At 57.8% G+C, this 6483-nt stretch overlaps 1 protein-coding gene across 2 annotated transcripts in view; it reads left to right on the forward strand.

Moving 5' to 3' along the window:
- Nucleotides 1-6483, forward strand: part of THRA (thyroid hormone receptor alpha) — a 21170-nt gene continuing 14687 nt past the window's right edge. The window contains exon 1 of one of the 2 annotated variants that reach the window (XM_007465185.1): nt 1-125. The gene's annotated coding sequence lies outside the window, so the exon portion shown is untranslated. Of the gene's footprint in view, nt 126-5210; nt 5313-6483 lie in introns of those variants that run through there. The other variant, XM_007465186.1, reaches the window with a different exon arrangement.

Raw genomic sequence — 6483 nt, forward strand, 5'->3', positions numbered from 1 at the left:
CGCACTCACACCCGGGCGCAGGAGGCGGGCGGCCCGGGCCCCACCGGCCCCCCATGGACGCCCCCGGCACGGGGCGCTGAGACCCCCGCGTCGCTGCCCAGCCCGGTCCAGCGCGCCACGCCGAGGTAAGGGGGAGGGAGCGAGGGGGCATTAATATGCAAATGCATCGCGATTGATTATGCAAAGCCGCGGGGCTCTCTGGCCAGCTCCCAGGCGGGCTGGGGGCGCCAGAGGGGTACCCGCTGCCAGCCTCAGCTTTCCCGGACGCCCCGGTGACCCTGTCACTGGCCGGGAGCTTGCAACTTACGCCCTGGGGAAGAGAGGCGTTGCTGGGAGGTCGGTGGGCCCCGGGGTTCGCCGGCGGAGATGGCGTCCGGGCCTCCCCCTCGAGGGCCCGCCCGGCCTCTGTCCGGCCCGTCCGCTGCGCATTCCCGGGCCCGGCCCCGCTGCCGGCCGCCGGAGCTCCCCCGCCCGCCGCGCCGCGGTTTGTTTACGGTGCGCCGGAGGCCTGCCCCCCCAGCTCCCACCCCTAGCCTCCCAGGCCGAGGCCGAGTGGCCTTTGCAAAGCTGCCTCCAGCTGCGGAGGGCGGTAGGAGTGGGGTGGGGGGTGGGCTTGCACTGGCCCCGGGAGGAGGAAGTCCCCCCCCTTCACCCGCCTCCCCAATTGAACATGGCTCTCTGGTTGCAACACTCCTAATTGCAAAAACGCGACTGGTTGGGGGGTGTGTGTGTGCGGGGCGGGGGGTGTATCTGAGGGTTCCTAGATGATTAAGGGAGTTGCCAGCTAGGGCGGTTAGGGAAGAGAGGGAGGAATAGACCCGTGTTGTGTGTGCCACCCGTTTCCCTCCCCTTGCAACGTGTCTCTGGTGCCCCTTCTCTGCCTGGGGCCTTCCCTAGTCCAGTGTGAAGGAAAAGCCTGCGGGGTGGGGGATGATAGGGGCAATGAAGAGAGCCACGCGTTTCCAGGGGTGGAGGTCTCAGAAGGAAAGTCAGTGAGATGGGAGCCCACCTCAGTGCTGGCTCTGGCCCCAGGAGGGGGGAGGGATGAAGCGGCTGTTGTCCAAGATGAGGGGGGAAGCAAACGTGACATGCAGACACACAGATGTGCCCACATAGACAGCCACATGCACACCCAGGGACACCCAGGCGGATTCAAGGACAGGAGCTGCTGGACACACCCACATGGGGACAAGGGAAGAGGCTGGCTGCCACCGCACAGGGGAGCTCAGAGGGGTGAGACACACCCACGGGAGACCAAGAGCAGGGGGACCAACCCATGCACATACCCATGCACAGGGTCACATGGAGATGCTGTCACACACAGCAAGGAGGAGTCGCTGTCACCCACACAGAAAAAGTCACTATCGCACGCTTGCATGAACACAGAGCAATTGCACGCAGCCGTACATTACAAAAGACCCTGTCACTCACAGGCACACACGTGCTCGCATGAGCCCAGTCACACAGGCATCATCTCCTTGCCGTATCAGTCGCTGTCACTCAGTCAAACGCAAATGCAGTTACACATCAACACACGGATACACAACTTAGCAACAAGTATTTTCCTGGACTCTTACTGTGGCTCTCTGAGGTTCTGTATACCACAAAAACCCCTGCTCCCATAATGGTGTAAGGCATGCATTCACGATAACATTTTCCGTCTCTTTCGCTTGTCATCCCCCCCCCGCCCCCCCAGATGGTGAGCTCCTTGAGACCTGGGAGAATCTCTGGAATTGCTCTGGATCCCACCCAGAGCCTAGCATAGGAAGTGCTCTGTAAATACTTGTTAATTGATTGACTGTGGGAACTCTGGACACAGGTACACACTCATTTGCACACAGTCCCAGGGCCTCTTACAAGGCTCAGGCCCACAGAGTCACAGGTCTACAACTCTGGATGCACACAGTGTAGCTGTGCAGTCAGGCACACCCCTAGATGGACATACAGTCATAGACTTTTCCCCTCAAGCTTCCTCCTGTCTTCTTTTTTGAGGTTCTTTTTTTTGAAGGACAGAGAAATTAGAGCAAAGAGAGTAGGGGGTAGGGGAGTTCGAGAGGCCGAGTCATGGACCTGAAGCCGTGTTCAGTGACTTCAGGAGCTGAGATGATCCTGGCTGCTGGGGGGAGGGGGGTCTTGGGGAGACCTGGCTCCTAGGAAGCAGCCTCTATCCCCACCCCAAAAGCAAATAAGGAACCTAGCCGCCCCTGCTGGGGTTGTTTGAGCCATTTCTGGGGATGCTCACGGACCCCCAGCTGAGTTCCTGCCTCCCACCGTGAGTCTGGCCCCTTTACCCACCTCTGCCCTCCTATCTAAACTTGGAAGCCTCCCGTAGGAGGCAGTATGTTGGTGAGTGTCTGGGTGAGTGATGTGTATTTTTGACTTGGAATTTCGCTCCAACGCTCTGTCTCCGCTGTGTCTCCTCCCTCCTCGTTTCTCTGCTAGTCTGTAACTCTCACCTGTCCCTGACCCCGTCGACCCCTGTTCTGGTCTCCGTTTCTGCCGAAGCCTCCTTGCTCAGAGCTGGGAACTGGTGGTGAGGTTCTTCATTCTTCTCCAGTTGTTCATACTCAAACCCCGCCCCTCGGCCCGCCTGCCCTGCCTCTGGGGTCAGCGGGAGGTTGGGGTGGGGGGCAGGGGGCTCAGCTGGCTGCTCAGGACATCCTGTGCTTCCTCAGTACTGCAGCTGCGGCCAGCAAGTTTGGGGGGCTGGGAGTGGGGGGGAGAAGGAAAGGGGGTCGGCCACTGCCCATGCTGACCTCTCAGGCTGGCAGCCTCAGCCAGGGGACACCAGCTGGGTGGAAGGCCTGGGTGTGCAGGTCATGGCTAGCTAGCTCCCAAACAGGCCGGTGAGGGGGCTCCCTCCACACTGACCCGCTGGAAAATAATTGCCCCCAGGGGCAGTGGCAGGAGTTGGCAGGACCCGGCTGAGCTGGGTCTTTGGCAGGACTCACAATGGCCTTTCTCCATACCCCTGGCAGCTGAGACCCACCTCAGAGATGCCCAACAGCTGTGTCTGCTTTGCCCAGCCTCAGAGCCCGGTTCTGAGGGTACAGCTGCCCAGACTTCGTGAGGCCCTTTCCCATGGGCTGGCCCTCCAGCCCAGAGTGGCAGGTCTTCCAGAGAGGGAATTAGAGCAGGGGACATCTACCATTTCTGGACATGCTCCCCTCTAGCTGTGGCCCAGACCATGGATGAGGAGGCACTGGTAGGGATTCTACCATAGAGAATCCATGGCTGCTACTGAAAGGGAAACTGAGGCTGGGTCACAGGGAACACATAGCTGGATGAAAGAACAAGATATTGTTCCTCTAGCAGGTGATATGCTGTAATGGTTAAAAGCAGGGAGATATATAGATATATAGATATATAGATGTATAGATATATAGATATATATATTGGAACTAGATTGTCTGGGTTTGAATCCCAGCCCTGCCACTTGTGGGTTGTATAATCCTGGGCAAGCGATTTAACCTCTCACTTGCCTTGTCTATGAATTGAGGATGAAAATACCTACCTCATTCAGCTTTTTGAGGATTAAAGGAGTCAGAATACATAAAACGCTTTAACAAGTGCTTGGTGCATAACAAGCACTGTATGTGTTAGCTGTTACAACAAGGAAGTCTGTAGGTCACTTCTTGGAGAAGCTTGGTGGAGAACTGGATCTCCTAGACATCACAGGAATGGGATGGGGATGGGGGGTGGTAGGGATAGTGGGTCCCTAATCTCCAGCCTCCTCATCCTCCACGTCCCCTCTCTCTCCTGCATGAGTTTGTGCAGCCTGGAGCCCCTCTGCCTTGCGCTCCTCTGATCACCTTTCAGCTGCTTCTTAAAAGGAGCTCTTGACATCTCAGCCTGGGACACACCTCCCCAGTTAGGGGCAAATGCATGAATGTTTGGGCATCACTGCATCTCTGGTTAGGACAAGTCTGAGCACTGGGAATGGGGGAGAGAAAAAACAAGGAAAGCAGTCTCTCTCCATGCCCCCGCTCCTTTCTTATGAGTAGAGTATGGCACCCTTCCTCTCTCCTGGGGACGCAGCATCTCATCTACCTACCATTGATCAATCAACCAGGACCCAGCCTGGGCTGACAGATTCCCCACCCCTGCATGGAGGGGGCATTAGTGTGGAGGATGGTGGCAGTGAATAAGGAGGGTATTAGGCGTGACACCTCGAGATCCAGGGTCTATCCTGGGTTGACACCTTTCCTCTGTGAGTCTGGTGATAAGACTCCTCTCTCCCCCAGATCCCTTTTATGCAGCTCCCCCAGGGCCGTGGTGGGGATATGCCTTGTGGTGGGCCACTGGGGAGCCTCTGGAGTAGGGAGCTAATCTCAACCCTGGTTCTCATGGCTCTAAAGGTGCTTGGGGGACTTTTGTGCCTCTTGGGGAGGGAGGCGAGCGTGACCATGGCGGGAAGAGCATGGGCTGGGAGTTGGAGGCTGGGTTTTCACCATTTGCCAGTTGCTGACTCTGGGCCTAGGTTTTCATAATCTGGAGACAATGATGCCCACCTCACGCAGAGTGAGGGTAAATAACATAATGTGGGGTAACACCTGTGGTCAGTCGGTATTGCATCCTGGCACTGGCTCGGCAAACAATGCCTGTGGATTCTCCTTTCTTCCCAAGGCCTGGAACGCTCCAGGGTGCGGATACACATGCTGCTTGGAACCAGAGACAGTTCTCAATCTCTCACAGAGGCATCTGGGGCTGCTGGAGGGAGGGGAGCATGTGGTTTTCAGGCATATGGTGTTGCCTGCCTTCCTGGCAGGCCAAGGCTGGGGCACCAAAGGGGACCTCCCGCTTGCATGCCATTGTGTGAGGTGGTCCAGAGGGAGGGGTCAGAAGTTCTCTGGGTAGACAAGGGGAGCAAGATGGAACTTATTGGTGCCCAGAAAATGCTATCCTTGGTCCCCTGCTTTGGAGGTGGGCACCCAGCACTGGGGACTGGGGTTAAAGGTAAGGGCCAAAGGCACAGCCACACCCCCAGCAGTAGCAAAGAGCAGCGTGATTGGCCCCAGCCCCCAGCCCTCTTCCTCCTCTCTTACTCTTGTAAGGAAGAGATGAGCTCTTGGCTCCTAGAGCCTTAGCTGCCTGTTTCATTTTCTCTTTTACCCAGGCGCGTGGGGCGTGGGCGAGGGAAGGGGAGCGGGACCTGAGGCTTTGGTGGCTATCAGCGTCTTTGTACACATCAGTGAGTGGGTGTGTTGTGCGTGCAATCCATGTATGCGTGTTTTGGGCATGTGTGGGCTGGGGAGGGCTCTGAATATCTGCTGGAATGGGGTACCCAGAGCCCGAGGCTCTGCGCATGCGGGGTGAGTGTGTGTGTCTGCACGTGTCCGTGTGTGTGCGGGCGACTCAGCTGCATTTACTTGCTCGCTCTCGCCTGCTCTCTCTCCCTCGTATGCGCTCCCCTCCCTCCCTTCTCCCTCTCTCCCTCTCTCTCTCTCTCACACACACACACACACACACACACACACACAATTTTCAATCTCTCTCTCTCTCCCCATTCCCTCCCTCCCTCCCTCTCCTGGCTTCTCTCTTCATCCCTCTCCCCCACCTCCCCGCCTCGGCCAGTTCTCCTTGGGTGGGGGCTATCTCCCACCCCTCTGGGGTGCCTGCGAGAACATCCCTGCTTTTCTTTTCCCCTCCACCATTCCCTTCCCTCCTGGGCGTGCTCCCCAGGGCTTGCAGACTCCTCTCTGCAGCCTCCTCCTTGGAAGAGGGGAGTGGGGAAGGGAGGACCCCAAGCCCTGTGCCCCTGATGCCATCTGCAGTGAGCGCCTTGGCCCTGTGACATTCATGCCTCCAGCCTTCAGCTGCCCCACCTCCCAGCTCCGATTACCCGCTGGCTGCTGGGGGGAGGGCAGGGAGAGTATGCCCAGCTTGTGGGTGTTCCTAACTCTGCCTTCTTGGCTATTTGGATCTCCCCCTCCATTTCTGGGGGGAACTGGGGCAGGGGGCGCGAAGTTCTGTGGGTTGACAGGGAAGGGGCTTAGCTCTTGAGCATGGATGTGGGCACAACCATCGTCAGCAGGCGTGGGGGGGATGGAGGTGAGCCCTAGACTTGGGCGCCCACCTTAATGCCTGACTGGAGCTGGCCTGGGGTGGGAGGAGGGACAGGAGAGCAGCAGGTGGGTGAGGTTATGGTGGGGTTGGGCGGGAAGCACAGTCTTTGATGTTAATACTGGGCATCTGGCCCAAGTCAAGGCTACTGTTTATGTCTTTCTGTCTGTGACCTGCAGGGGGGAATTTCCTGTTATATTCTTTTGGAGGAGAGGATCCTTTTGTTTAAGTAACCTATCTCCCCCTTATATTATATCCCCCAACCCCATCTCCCATTCTCTAGCCTCCAAGGCCCCACAGTGGCTAGGAGATCAGACTTAAGGGTCACTGCCCTTAAGCTCCAGAATCCCATCTCATGGGGACCCAGCAAGAGCCCACCAAAGAGTGCTGCCTCACCCCCTGCCCACCCACGCCCCCCCC

The sequence above is a fragment of the Lipotes vexillifer genome, unplaced genomic scaffold (genome assembly GCF_000442215.2).
Source record: "Lipotes vexillifer unplaced genomic scaffold, Lipotes_vexillifer_v1.1 scaffold591, whole genome shotgun sequence".
In the NCBI taxonomy this organism is placed as follows: Eukaryota; Metazoa; Chordata; class Mammalia; order Artiodactyla; family Lipotidae; genus Lipotes; species Lipotes vexillifer.